Here is a 15,761-nt window from a genome sequence, read left to right on the forward strand (position 1 = left end):
TGGGGAACAAAGGCTTGTCTTCAGGATCTCCGAGGGACTTAGTTCAAACCTGGTTTGGATACACTGAAAGCTGTTGTATTTCACTTTTGAATTCTGCTCATGAGGAGGCTCTTATTCTCTCTGTAGTAACTTTACTTCCTACTCATGTGGTCAACACAATGAAATCCTCACTGTGGCCAATGACATTTAGAAGTATGCATTTCTTTTGTCACATAAAATAGTAATGTTTACAACTGCAGATTTTCCCCCAATAAATGCAGCTCAGCAAACTCAGTGTTGGCTATTAGAAACTCTTGGCTTTTTTCCATGTTGCACATTATCACTTGACATAAAAATGCTGGAAGTGAAATGATGCCCGTTTGTTAGGTCCATGACGCAATTACCTTAGTGTATTTGGCACTGACATGCTTAAACAGATTAAACACCTCTATTGATATAGGATAGAGAATGGTACTGCAGCTCATTCAGACTTAATTGTCTTGGTTTTGACAAGGCTATACAGTATAAAACTTTTCACCAACATGAACTGACATGATTCACAGTGCACAGCAGGACTGGTTTTAGTGCACTGGCACAGTCATTTTGTGGAGCAGAGCTGTATATTAGAGGCTGCTTCTTGCATCTGTTAGATCATATTTATGTAGAAATGGATTTTGAAAGAATATACATCTCTGTCCTTATGACATCTGCTGAGCCTCTTGGCCCTTTATCCTTGCCAAATCTGTCAGTTCATGTAGCTTCCTTCAAAGGGTCAGCAGGACTTCTCAGTTGCATAAAGTGAATATCAAGAATGCCATCGCACTCTAAAAAGCATTACATGTAATTCACAGTGCAGAGCTTAAGTACAAATTACAAGACTTGTTTTTAAAATCCAAATGTTGGTATACAAAAGAATTCATCAAAGAGGATGGAAAGAGTAAGATTTTACTATTCCCTCCAGCAATGAGCTGAGCAGTTCACCTTTTCCACTCTCAGGAGGAGAACAGCTTGTTCCTGCTCCTTACAGCCCCAGGCCACAGACTGGCTCCCAGAAGGTCTGTCTGGGGATTCAGAGGAGAGAAAAATGTCAGGCAGGTTCCCTTCTCCAGTTGCTGCCTGAAGATCAACACCAGGCTTCCAGCATTTGACCTGCCAATGTTCTATCCTTTTATCTCAAAAGGGATGCTAGTTGGCTTAGGATGGGGAATAGAGGTCAAACACAGTCAAGCTAAGATTGTGTGTGGCTGTTTTGTTGTTGTTGTTTTTTTTTTTTTTTCTTGTATTCTAAGTTTATTCCACACTCTCTTTAAGATGCTGTTACAGTGCCAGCAATTGTTCTCCCACTGTGTATTTTTGACTGCTCTGTCCAATCTGAACTTAAAATGAGTGGTGGGGTGGAGTTTTCCTTTCAGAGGAAACTGAATTCTTTAGGAGACTCCCCTCTCCACTAAAAAAAAAAAAAAAAAAAAAAAAAAGCACCCTGCTCCCTGATCTGCCTGAAATTTTCTTTCTTTGTAATAAAATAATACACTTTCTGATCACCTTTTAGCAGAGAAAAAAGGAAGTATTTCAACTAATTTTACCAACACTGGGTAGAAAGTTAGAGCAACAAAAAATTATTTTACTGTATGCTAATCATGTTTGCATACAATCCAGTGAAACTGTGGCACTGTAGCCACAGTTAAGTGGCTACAGCCATAGTTAAATTAACCATTCTTTGGGCATCACAGTAATATATCCATTAGGACTAAATATTGAGAAAAGTATTGGGGTGTAAACTAAATCTTCAGTTAACTATAATGCAGTCAGAAGACAGCTGTGGCTAAACATACTTTAGATTTTAAAATGTGCCTTTATTTTAAGTAAAGGAGGATAGAATTTTCTGTAGTTAGACAGTTCACACATTCACATAACAGAAATGGAAGAGGCAATGTTTTTTAAACTAATTTCCTATGTAATATCACAATTTTATGAGAACAAAATAAGAAATAAAAATTGCTTGAAAGATGGATGGAATATTAATTTGATCATTAAAAAATTAAAAGGAACAGCATAGGATCTGTTTATAAATTAAATTATGCCAATGGCTGCAGGAGGTATCCTTACCCATTTGTGATCCCTTTTTAACTGTAATTACAGCTGTGGTTGTTCTCTGCTGAGTTACCTAGAAGTTCTTTGTTGCAAGACTTTCTCTAGCTTGGTTATTGAACTTCTGACACTACAGCTAGTGACACTTGCCCTTGATTGAGATGGATGCAGCTGAAGACTACTGCAAAGGATGTTGCCTGGGGTTCAAACAGGAAGAGAGACTGAAGCCACAAAAATCCACAGGAATTTGGACTAGCAGATAAATCTTGCTGTGGCATAAAAGACAGAAAACTATGAGTTCTTTTGAAGATAATATTTTGGCAAAGGGACCTCCAAAACAGTCTGAATATGAAAAAACCCACATTTTCTTCCTGTCAGACATGACACTGATTATGTATTACTGTACTATACTAATCCAGGGTAGGTGATATGTTGTACTGTCCAGACAATGACAGCTGTGATCAGACAACACTGTATTAATTAATGATGGGCTATGGTAGGATTCTTAAAGAAAGAAACACACTTGGATATCCATATTACTGTTAAATGAATTAGCTATGTTTAACCCTATATAGGCAGTCTGAGAAGAATCGCATGCTTATTATATTCTTCAGAAACATTTAAAGTAGTAATTCAGTACACAGTGTACAGTTGTTTCCAAGGAGATGAGGATGAATTAAATGTATCTTAAAAAAAATTAAATACATGACTGACACATCGCATTGATGGGGACTAGTGAAAAGATGAAATGTAGTCCATTAGAAGTGGATTTTTATAAAAAATATTGTTTATGGATGGAAGACATCTAAGTAAAAGGACATTATGGGAACAGGTTTAAGAATAGGAAAAGGAATAATAAGAAGATAAAAGGGTAGATGAGGTCTGACTCATTTGGTGAAGCTGATAAGAGACAGAAGTAGACTTTCAGATGATTGTGGTTGTGGAGCATCTATTATGTGGGTGTGAATGAGAAGATTATTTGAGGTGTGGAATTATTTTACCTGTTGTAATCTGGAAAGATGAGAGAGAGGCAAGAGGGAAATTACATCCAGAAAGAAAGAGTAGTGTGGTAGAGCTGAAGACAGTGAAATCAGGGGCTACTGATCCCATTGTTAAAACTGAGAGAAACGAAATTACTAGGATTTGATGAACGAGCAGAGAGGATTAAAAATCTCTCCCAAGAGCAATGGACCAACTACATGATACCACTGGAATATGTGCCCTATTACAGTGTTTCAAGAAAAGGGTGAACAGGACAACATGGAAAACGAGAGCTCATCCATGATGCAGGAAAAGTTGCTGGAACACAAGGCTACAAAGCACCACCTGCTTTGCTGACACAAGTTTATGGCCGGTCTTGCAGATAACAACCTTATAATCAATGTTGTGCATATCTGTTCACAAGACAAAATGAAAATAAGCTATCAAACAAAATAGAAATGATTCTTGAAACAAGAGTGTAGAGGTGACACTTGGTAAAATTAAAGCTTCCCTTCTTTCTCTCCAGTCAATTTAATCCTCTTTTCTACCGTATTCTACAAGTACCCCCGGAACCTATTCCACCCCCCACAAAAAATCAACACAAAGCAAAATTTTAGTGCTAAATAAATTAAAACCATAAAACAAATCAGAAAATCTCGATCCAGGTCATGATAAGTAAAAACATGAGAAACACATCTTTCTACTCAAAATTTTGTCTCAGACTTGCCTCACAGGCAGATAAAGTTGGCTACATTTCAGAGCCATTGGACTGTTTTTTCCCTACTTTCTGTTTGTGGGAATTATTTTTCAAATGAGTCAGTCCAGCTTTAGAAGATATAGTACTTTCACTGGTCAGGATCTCTAAATGTCCCCTTGCTTCAGGAAGCAGAACGCTGGCTGTCAACATCTGAAAAAAACCCCCATTTGAGACTGTCCCCACGGTCTTTGACAGTCGGGTCTTTCTTTTCTCTTTATTTGAATATCTGAATTGTCCTTTGCTGGAATGCTTTGCTAATGGTTTAGAAGAAAAAGCTCAGTGTCAGCTGTCTTCCTGTGAGTTAAGCTTTCGAGAAATCTAGTTTCTATAAAAAATGGTAGGATAAGAACACATTTGATTAGGATGTTTACGCATTCCAGTTACTTTTTGACATATGCAAGCTTAATAAAGCTATTGTCATGGTAAACAGATGTCATTAGTGTGCAGGTGTATTTGAAATCTGAGACCTTATCTGGTGAAAGAATGCCAAAAAATCTTTGAGAAAAATTCTGAGATATATTTAAAAAACACAGCAGAAAAAAACATATTTTTAAAATAAACTAACATAAATGAATATTTTAACTTGAGTTGAAAAACATTTTTCATCAAGATAAAATTATTGCAATTATTTTTTCTTATTGTCATTACCACATTATTCTTTCCCAAACCCTTTAGTAGTCTGAAGTTATATACAGAATTTATAGGCACAAAGCTGTGTGAAATAGAGGCAGCAAAGAAACTTAAGTACCTGCAGTATTTGTTCTAATATGTTTCATTTATATTCTGCCTAGGATAAATTACATACTTGATTCAGTGACCAAGCTTCCTTATTTTTAACACTAATATTCTGGTTATGGGAAGAAAGTATTTTTAATTCCAACTGTGAATTTTTTTTAAATTCTAAAAGAACTAATTTAACCAGGTCAATTTTAGAGAGCTGATACACATAAATTATCTCACTGAGTTAGTTAATAGACAGAAGCTTACACATGTTGTAACTGTGTTTCCATTGCTTCTGAAAACAATATGAATCAATTTCAATTCATTTGTATTCATACACCTTAAATCCTGAAACATGGAAAACAATGAGATGTCCATCATCCACTCTGACTAATGGTCTGTCTAAGTGCGATTTTCAGGAGCAGAACATTTGCCTTGCTCTACTCCCACTGGAATAATTATGAATATTGCAAGAGAAGAAAATGAGGAAAAGAAAGAGGACAAAACTTAGAGATCTCCCCATTGTGTGTTCTTAGCCCAGCTTTTGACTAATTTGTTATTATGTTCAGTTTTAATTTGCTAAAAGAGATATCTCCATTGCTTGAAACCAATAACCATTTAAGAACTTTTTCCTACTATGTTATACTCCCAGGTATAGTCCACTTAAACTTGTATCAAGATTACTTTCTTACATTTCTTTCATTTGTTTCAAAAAAATGATTGAGACAGCATTGGAAAAAAACCTATTTGCAGTATTTTTTTTTATGCTTTTAACATTGTTTATTTGTTTCTCTAAGGCTGGGAGACTAATCTGAAGAAACTAAGCATATATCCATATACCAGAGTGCTGTGTCATGGGTAGCATCCCTGGTGGCTTGAGAAGCATTATAGCTCTGTCACCTTAAAATGAAATCCAGTGTAATTTATCAATATTAGTTCTCATATCTCTGCTAACTCATTCTGCAGTAATTTATGTGTCTTGAGACAGCACTGACTTGTGTAATACATAGTCCAGGGTTGCGAGGGAGAGATCTACCTAAAATTCTATATTTAGCTATCAAAAGTGAATATGGAAAAAAGTTTTAGCACAGTATAGCTGCTGAAATGGAAAGGGTGCTTTTGTTCATGTTTAAGGCAAAATAGGTTCAGCCACTTCATAATGCTGAAAAAATAAAACATGAAATAAAAATAATATAGAAAAATGTGAATCTCCTATTTGAATGCACTTTCTGAAAACCTTGACATGAGCAAATTCAGCCTGCAATGAAAAAGAAAGAAATCAACCCTGAAAATATATAATAACTTTCTCAAATATTAAAGGACATGTCAAACCACCATCTGACAATGCTAACATGGAAATAGATCTAACCAAGGCCTTCAGAGCTCGGACTGCCATGACAATTTCCCATAACAAGAGCGGCAGAGACAGAATGGCAGAAGAGTAACATATCTTTTAGCGTTTCCTTTGTGATAGTGCTCAAAACCTAATGCCAATATGCTATCAAAGGAATTGTCTTGCAACATATCACCAAACTGCATTCTTTAAAAGATAAATTCACTGAAAGATGTAGGTGGTAAAGAGTAGCTCAAGTTTGACAGGAAATATTACTTTTATACAAATTGTTCCTTAAATGAAGTAGTTGCATAATTTTGCTTCTACTAGATTTAGTGAATATTTTGCTAAGGACTTGACTGTGAATAGAACAAAGCCTGTTATTAATCATGTGTAACTGAAGAATGAGAAATAAGGGCACTGGAAGACATATTCTAAAGAATCTTCCTAAAATAGAGTAAGTTCCTAAACATACACATCCACTTTTACCTTGTATTCAATGTTACTGTCTCCACAGAAAAGTTAGAAAATGAAACCTCCAGATGCTTCTTGGCTGCTTCAGTACACAGTCTCGCAGTTTGCCTGAAGTTCGCCTTTTCAGCAATGTAAAGCTATGTAATTGCTTTTGAGAGGTGTGGGTGATTAGATAAAAGGTATTCTGCTTTACTGCTCTGAAGAGAGGGGTAGAGAAAGGAAGGGAAGATATTAACACCTTTTAAAACACTGAAGATACTAAGTGAATAAATGTCAGTGTTCTTAAATGCTTAACATGGAGCTTGCACTTCAGATGTTAATACATCAAGAGAATTTATCTTTTTTCCTTTCCCCATATAATTTTATCACAAAGATTATTTTTATTTTTATTTGCTGATAAACTTTGAAGCATGACAAGGAATTTACACAAGGAAAGAGAAACTTTTGGGGTTTTTTTTTGTGGGTCTGTGTTCTTTGATATTTTCTGTGCAAGCTAGAAAGAATTTCAACATAGCTTCAGACGTCTATTTCTATCGCTCACCCATTAATTTTTCCCTGTGCTTCAAGCTCAGTTTGTCAAGCTTTGCTTCGTATTTAATCCATTAAATTCAGTATTCACATAAGTATTGCTTACATATATTAAACTCCTTGGACAATGGTATACTTTTCAAAGGTGGACAATATTAAGTTTGAGTGGACTGTGGTTTTGTGCATTTGAACATATGCAGGTGACTAAAGCCAGACATACTTTAAAGTGAGATGCTACAACTTTAGCTTAACATGCTAGGCACCGGTGTCTTGCCAGTGTAGCTTCACAAACTTTCTTGCCCTTGAACAGTTCTTGCCCTTGAACAGGAGTACATTCTCTCCACTTGCTCATAAGGTTGAGTTGATTTTTTTGTCTCTTTCCTCTCTCAAGCTTTGTTGACAAAGAAAGAAGTAAATCTGAGGTGGTACAAGCAAAATATCAGTTTCTGAATACATATGCATGCCAACTTCCTAGCCAATAGCTCTGTTACACTTTTAAATATTTAAAATTACAACTAACTCTACACCTCCATGATAATTTGCAGAAGGCTCTCACAGATGGGAATATTAACACAGTAATGATTTAGCAGCAAATCAAGATTCATTAATGACTAGCAGCACTTAGTCAATCAATTTAAGGATTTATAAAATAATTCAGTAAAATACGCTATGATTAAAACAGCAACTTAACTACAGATTTGAAAATGACAAGATTCTCACTAACTTACTATAAAGTATCCTAAATCAATATATATATACATAAACACAGATGTACAAACACACAGACAGACAAAAGTATTTGTATCCAGTGAAATATATATGTACCCACACTTGTGAAAAAAACTGTGCATACCCAAACACATTAGTAGGTAGAGAGGTGGGTGAAAGAGAGGCTAGCCTACAGTTAATATTTCCCTCTTCTCGAGTTTAGAGTAAATATTCACAATGCATCAGCATTCTTCAATGAGTGATAATTGAGACTCGATGGGTTCGACTTTGTCCTGGCCCTTCGTCAGCTTTGACGACAGATGGTACCTCAAGGACTTTATATCTGAGAGGCCCCCCAACTCAGGGGAGATGCTGGTCACAGGCCTGCTGTGATCCAGGAGAGCTCAAAGGGTATCACTTAGGGATGATCTTTATAGGATCCAAGATAACTGACTTTCATCAGCTACTTCACTCCAGACCAACCTGAGTGATGAAATATTCTACTGTTTTCTACCTGTTGCACAGGCCCAGGACTTGCTGGATGTGCAGTTCTATTATCACCTTCCCTCGGCCATATCCCAGGTACAGATGTACCAGGCTGTCAGGAGGTGATTGATTGTTATTACTGCTCCCAAGAGATAGGGAGAGCAGGAGCTAAACATGTCAAGGGGGTGCCTTAATGCTCTGGTCCACTGCCATTTGCAATCCATACCACCCTAGGTTGGTATGTGGCCCAGGAGGGGGGTTGGAATCACACCAGGCACTGAGCGGCCCAGCAAAGGCAGGTGGGGAATTTCACCACCATGAAGGCCAGCCTCTTTCATCAGCTCTCTTCCATTTTGGCTCCAATGGGGAAAATAAAGAGTCCAAACATAGGCAACGATCAGAGGCAATGCAATCTAATAAATAACTTTGGACTGGAGGGAAAAGAGTTTTGACGGGAAAAGAGTTTTGACAGAACAAGAGCTTCCCAGCACCCTCCAAGACAAAACTGGTGCACAGATCAGATTAACAAAGACAGAAGGGAGGAGGGATGAGAGGCACAGTCGCGGTTGGCCAGTAATAGAGGATGGAACATCCCTTCTATTCTAGAGTTTGTCCTCTTTTTGTCTTTCCATGGATTGTCATCACTATCAATCCAGTCAAGTTTCTCAATGCCAACTGACAAGTCTTTTCAAGGAGGGCCTGCCCATAAAGTCAGTAGATTTCCCTATTCCTGTACCCATGGAATTGGTCAAGTGTTTCTTTTTTGATAAAGCTTTGAATGCTAATATATCAAATTCTAAAAAAGGAAACAGCAATTTTAATTATTTCCACCTTTTATTTTCCCCTTTCTGCACCACACCTATGTACTTTAACTCCCTTTGATATGCACACAGAATCTTATGTACTAGCAGCTGTGCAACTTTTCCTACCACATCGTGCAGCCAGTTCTGGAGCATGAAGGCATCTGAGAACTGAGAATGACAGAGTAAGCTATGAGTATCATTTGGAGGGTATTATGATGCTGTGCTAAGGGATGCTGGGAAGGAGTTTAGTAGAAAATAATGAGAAGAAACGTTACATGAGTACCAGAAGCACAAAAGTCAAGTGGCCCCAGAGAATCATTCTGTTCTACAGTATAGGGACAGGTCAAACTGCAGGCACATTGCACTGTTGTTCCAAAGATTTCTGCATCATGTATAGCTGATGTTGCAGGTTTCTAGTGTAGTTAAAAGCTGTTCCTGCTTATTTCATTAGTTCTGGCCCACATATTGTTGCAAGATGCACCATCTCTAATGTCCTACTATTTAAAAAAATAGTCTGCTCAATAAACAGGTAAAATTGTTATTGGAAATAGTTGTCTAGGCTGATCCCAAGTCTCACTGCTATTATTGGTGACTCAGAGTGGGGCAGTAATAGTAATGATGGCCTACTGTCCTTGAAACAGAAACCTGACCATTTGATGATTTTGTCAACTTTAGTTTTCATGCCCATACAATAAACCACAAAAGTGATATTTGAGACCAGACTTCTATGGTGTCCACCCTTAGCTTGCACAGGGTTGGTTTTTTCCCTCCTTATGAAAATGCTTCTTCATAAGGAAACTGCAAAGCACTGCCAGCTCTGTGTGATAATGTGCACAGCAGCAAACTATCAAATACTTATATCAAAGGAGGTAATGAGAACAAGCTGAGTAATTGGACTGACCTGAGTAGAAAGGATCTAGCAAAATTTTGAAATGCCATTTCAATTTGCTGTAACTCTATATCATGCTCACCAGCATTCCTTCTGCAATTGGATTTTATTCAGTGTAATTGCTAGGAGGCATCCAGACTTGCTAGTGAGGTAAGTATTTGTGACAGTGTTAGAGAATGTGATAATGGTAATGATCATCTATAAATGGAAAGCTGGATATCAGTTGTAGTGATTTAAAGATGTGGGCATAAGTAAGAATCAGAGCTAAAGGGTTTTTTTTATTGAGGAAAGCTTTTAGCTTTTTCTCTTTTTTTTTTTTTTTTCTTAGCTTGAGCAAATAGCATAGCTATTATTTTTATGGCTGACTTGTAAAAGCTAAATTAGAAGAATTTTTAAGATACAGATCAAAATCTTCTGATTTCATCATAAAACTAAGGGCTGTATAGAGAAATCATACATCAGTTTTGTAGAGATTGTTCTTAAATTTAGCATAAATTAACTCTTTATTGAACCAATGAGTAAAAAGTATTTCTTCCCTGTTATCATTTTTTAATCTCCCATTATTATCTTACTAAATGGCATTTTAATAACCTTATCCGTGGAATGCTAAGTTCCCTAATTTGTTGTTGAAAAATGAAATGCAAAGAAATACAGAAAAGAAAGGACATGACAAGAGAAAAGCACAGGACTAAAAGAACAATAATAAAAAAAGAAAGTAGAAAGGCAGTGATAATAATCAAGAGACATAAGTAATAAGCAAATCTAATTTCAGAAAGAATGGTCATATTGCTGATATCTTCCCATTAGGAATGCATGAGACTGACATCCAAGTAGCATAAAGAAATAATCTGAAACTTAGAAGCTGTTGTTTAATATCGTTAACAATAAAATGAATTTCTCAGATGTTCAATATAAACTGCATTCCGCAGTCTGCTCGTGTAAGTATTGGAGGGTGATGCATGTCTGTAATTCCAACCAGTTTTTTAATGTTGAATTTCCACTGATAGAAAGGTCAGAGAGTAGGGTTGACACTGAAAACTCAGTTCTCAAAGAGCTTGTTGCCTAGGGTCTTCATGGTGTGTAGAGCCCAGGCAGCTACAGAGTGCTAGTCCCACCCTTTGCCACCACTTCTCTGCATGGCCTCAGGCAAGTCGCTTAGACCAGAGACTCAAAGACATCTATGGAGATGCCTCACCTGAGTCTGGGTTTCTTCTGTCTACCTGAACACAGAGATAAACAGTAATTCCCTGTTTCATAGGCCTGTAGTAAGAACTAATAGCTGATACTGGCAGAGTGCTTAAAAATACTAAATACTTAAAGCTGATATCTTGTATGAGTTGATCACTGTTTTATTCTTTCATGTACGACTTCACTGCCAGCTCACATTTTTGTGTAGCTCTAGGCAAAATGGAAAGCATCTGCCCCTCATACATATGCAGTCACCCATAAAATGACAGTCAAAAGACATTTAGCTGCTTCTACTACTTTTGTCATGTACAGCCATATATATTTTATCTTGTAAGCTACATCCAGCTTTATGCTGAACTGCTTCAGACTAATTTCCCCCCTCCTTTCTGTGGATATATGAAGTATAGGAAAAGGTTCCTGTACTGTTTTTTCAAATTTGTGTTTCCACAACAGAAGCAGCAGTAAGATTTTCTTAAGAGAAGAGAAAGGAACATCTGAAACCACATCTGTCCTCATGTATCATGAGTAAGATTGGAAAAAACTGAGAAACAGAAATAAGGAGGCAGAATGCTGGAGGGAATGAAGGTCTCAAAGGTACAAGCTCAGAAAGAAATTAAATTCACAGACACGACCGGAAGAGGGACAAGACTGGGACTAATAGTTGTTAGGTTTCTTGATATTTATCAGAGGGGAAAAAAAAAGGCATAGAATAGAGGAGAGAAGACATATTACAGCAAGACAGTATCAGTGTTTTAAAGAAACTAATTGGAAAACTCAAAGCAACTTTGATGTTATTGCAAAGAAGAAGAGAGAGGCCTGAGGCATAACATTCAGATTTGATCTAAAACCCCTCTTATCATGCTTGCTTCCCAAAATGTCTATTTAGGAAGTGATTTAATCATGTGCATCATTTCTACCTGTATTTTTTTTATCTAGAATATTGTTTGTAAACGTCTTTGGAGACATCACACCTGTGAAGGTTTTTTTGTTTATTTACAGAAAAAGTTATAAATAAAACAGGAATTTCAAAGTTAAGTTGCTAAATCTCACATACTAAATAATTTATTTTTTATAGTAAGTGTTGTAATTAGCTCTGCTTCTTTAAACCTGCTGACCCACATGTCGGTGGTGCTCAGGTCACAGGGGCTAATACTGTGGGAGGTTAAAACCTTCTCAGAGACATCAGCACAAACACCAATGTGGTGGATACAAAATGTCCATTTATTAAACTGCGTATCTTACATATATACATTCACCAAGCACCTCCTTTGTGGGTGTGCCCTTAGTGTTACAAGCCTATCCATCACCTTACCTCATAACAAGGGGGGCTACAGCTATTCCTTCCGTACATCGCGAGATCTTCCGAACGCCACTCCCTACAAGTAAGGACTGAAATAGTGATAGGGATGTTGAGAATTGCCAGCAACTATCCCAGAACAAATGTTGCAAATACTGAAAAATTAATATACAGTATAATTTAGAACAGACTAAAAGAAACCCAACAAACTTTCATATTTCAGGCAAAATTTTGTAAATCTGATAAAACCTAAACTTGTAAGAGATGGACTTACACAACATGTAACTTCAAAATTTCCAATTTCCTTATAACTGAGGTAGGGAGAACTAAGCACTTTAAAAGGAGGTATATGTAAACTAACTCAAAATCTCCAATAGAAAATGTTGAGAAGAAAGTGATGTCCTTACGCATGTTGCACCTAAATTGAATCTAGAGGTTGTGACTACTGCACTGAATCACGTCTGTTCTTGCAGAAAAAGAGCATTTTCCTAATGTCAAATTTCAAATCCATGGTTTGCAGCAGAAACTTAAACCATTATCTTCCAGAGAATTGAGAATCATTGCAGAGTATTTCAGATGCAGTCTAGAATGGTGGGAAATTTTTTATCTAGTGAATACTTTTTTGAGGCAAAAGGCAGCTAAATGCTATCAATAAATTTGGCAGAGAAGAAACGATAAAATTCCTACTGAAGAAAAGTCTTGCACCGTCTCTCTGTTGTATATGGGCCAATGTATGTGTATATGGACCCAAGTGTAGAAACTCTGTGGCTAGAAGATGATGATGTGAATTTATGTCGTTGGAAGAAAGGTCTGTGGCAGGTTATTAAACAGACAAATTAGAACAGGGCAAAGAAATGCCCTGAGCTGAAAACAAACAAATGATGGATAAGCATTATGTCTTCTTTCCCTGACCATAGTCTCCATTAAGCATTTCCTTATGCTTGTTTTTGGGGACAGAATACTGAACTAGACAAACCGTTCAGCTAAGCTATAAAGCTATTATGGTTTTGAAATAGATTTGAAAAAGAACAATATGACTGTATTTATATTTATATTTATGACCATGTATATATTTACAGGAATCAAACTCAAGGATGACACCCTTGCAGACAAAATTCGGTAGCACATGGTAGGAAGGGATTTGTCCTGCCTAGACTCTGCTGAGGAACTTCTGCTGACCTGTTTTTCCTTGTGGAAGTCTTAAATAGTATTTTCTACAAGAAATTAAGTAGAAATAGGACTAATATAATGGGTTTATCTACTTCAGAACTTGAGCAGTTCATAGGTGAAAACTTCTCTTCAAAAGTGTATGGCTACTTCATCAGAAAATCACTTTAACTCCAGCAGGTGGGCCCTGAGTTACTTATCCCTCTTCTACTACCTTTTTTGGGGGGACAGGATAATTGGATGGACGTTTCTTCCTAATTTTCTTTTATTTCCAGGTGCTGGATGGTTGTATAACCCTCAGATCTCTCCTCTACTCCCAGGACCATTCCAGCTCTTGCTTAAACACGAATTGGGTTTTTCTGAAGATCAAAGTGTAGGATTCATTCAATATGCCTGTAGCAAAACCATATCGATTTCATCATTTAAAATATGCAGGCATGATTACTTAACATGTAATGTGAAGTGTTTGTATCAGTAGGCAAAAGTGTGTACATTTAGGTTCTTAATGTTTCTTTTTTGAAAAAGGTTTATTTTAGGGCAGAACTCTGATCACTTACTGTTACTGAAATTTCAGTTAGAATATTCATCCTGCTTGTAATGCTGAGAGCTTTGGGGGATAATTTGCATTGGTCCTTCTATATCCATTTATTTAGATTTTGCTTCTGGAGAAATCTGCAAGACAGGAAGTAATGTGTTTCTTCATGAAGGCAGAAAACAGTGGATTAACAAATGAAATTTCACCTGCTACAAAATGCCTCTACAATCTACCTTTGCCTTTCAGTGGTATAAAATAAAATCCTTTATCCTTATTTCTTCGTGAACTTTGGTTCTTTCTTTCCCTGTTCCAGTCAAGTCTCATTTGTTAAATTTGAGAAACTACAGCATTCTACAAGATATTAAATCAGGTTTTGATTTTTAATTATTGAACTCATTTTAACTAGTGTTTTATTATCTTGTGTTACGTCTCTTTGGGAGGAGAAAATAGTGGTGTTCCAAATTGCCATAACAACAGGCTGTACTCCTTAAAACAAGATAAGCTGTGTGTCAAAGTAAAACTGTTGCCATGGTAACGAGTTGCATATTTAAAGTGCAGTAGCCTGGTTTAATCAGTCAAATTGCCCCTTTTCAAAAAATCTACTTTATAGGCATTCTTACAGTAGAAAAGAAAAAAATGTAAAAGTTAATAAAAAAATTAAGATCTCCCCTTTATGTTCTTTTCCTGAGTGATAGCTTTTGATTCAGAAAGGTCACTTATTCTGCTTCTTTCTTGCAACAGTTCAAATGCTGGATCCTGTATTTTATTTTAGGATTCTCAGAAATTCCTTTCAGCTGTTTGTGATATGTTTCCCCTAAACAGGTTAATAAGATATTAGCATCTAAGCATGTAGTTGCAAGTTCATAAAAACCGCCTAGTAACAATAATACGTATTTATAACCTCTGTGTTTGGGAAGACTTAAAAAAATGTCAGGTGAATTTAAATCAATCCCTTAAATCAGTATCTGCTATTTTTATGAACTTCATGATTAGATGGTCAAAGCTAAAAGCTGTTTCATCCCTTTTTCAATTATTTTTCTGTTTTTTTTTTTTATTTAAAGAAAATATTTATGCACTGAAAATTAGTTTGTTTCTCTCTGGAATTGTCTTTTAAAATTTTATTTCAATTATTAAACTTTTTATCTCAAAAAAAGAATATTTTACAGCATAGATGTCTGTTGTACCATACTTAGCTGTACTGTGTCTTGTCAGATTCCTGTCCTTTTGGCCCTGAAAGTCTGTGAACCATCAAGAAAGTGACATTTAAACCTCAGAAGAATGCAGAAAAGCAAAAAATGTAGCATTTTAAAGGCTACACATACAACCCATGATCACTATATGGTTCTTTTGAGATACTAGTTGATACGACAGAAGGTGAATAGGGTACATTAGCTGTACACCACTGTTGCACAAATCCTAGCTAACCTCCCAATGTCTCTAGGAAGTGCTATTAGCCTACCTGTCCTAGTAAGGATTTTGAGTCAGAGAGCCCGACTCTCAGTCTTAGTGGTATAGTTACTTGTCCTATTTCTTTTTTAGCCTAGAGAACATAAAGGTTGCATAGGGAAAAAGACAGATTCTGCAGATTTGGAAAGGTTTCCTTCTCATGAACTGCCAGTCAGTGCTTGCATTAAGAATTGCAGCAAAACTCTTGGAATGGAAATGGCTTCTTTTAAGAACAATATTCATAATTTTATTAGACTAAGTAGAATATCACAGATGTCTTATTGCTATTTCAGGAAAAGGTAAAAAGAAACCTATGAAATTTAAAGAATTACAATCTTTTTGCATTCCCCACAGAGAAAATATATACTGTTTCTATAATGTT

This window comes from Strix uralensis, chromosome 4 (genome assembly GCF_047716275.1).
Source record: "Strix uralensis isolate ZFMK-TIS-50842 chromosome 4, bStrUra1, whole genome shotgun sequence".
NCBI classification, from domain to species: Eukaryota; Metazoa; Chordata; class Aves; order Strigiformes; family Strigidae; genus Strix; species Strix uralensis.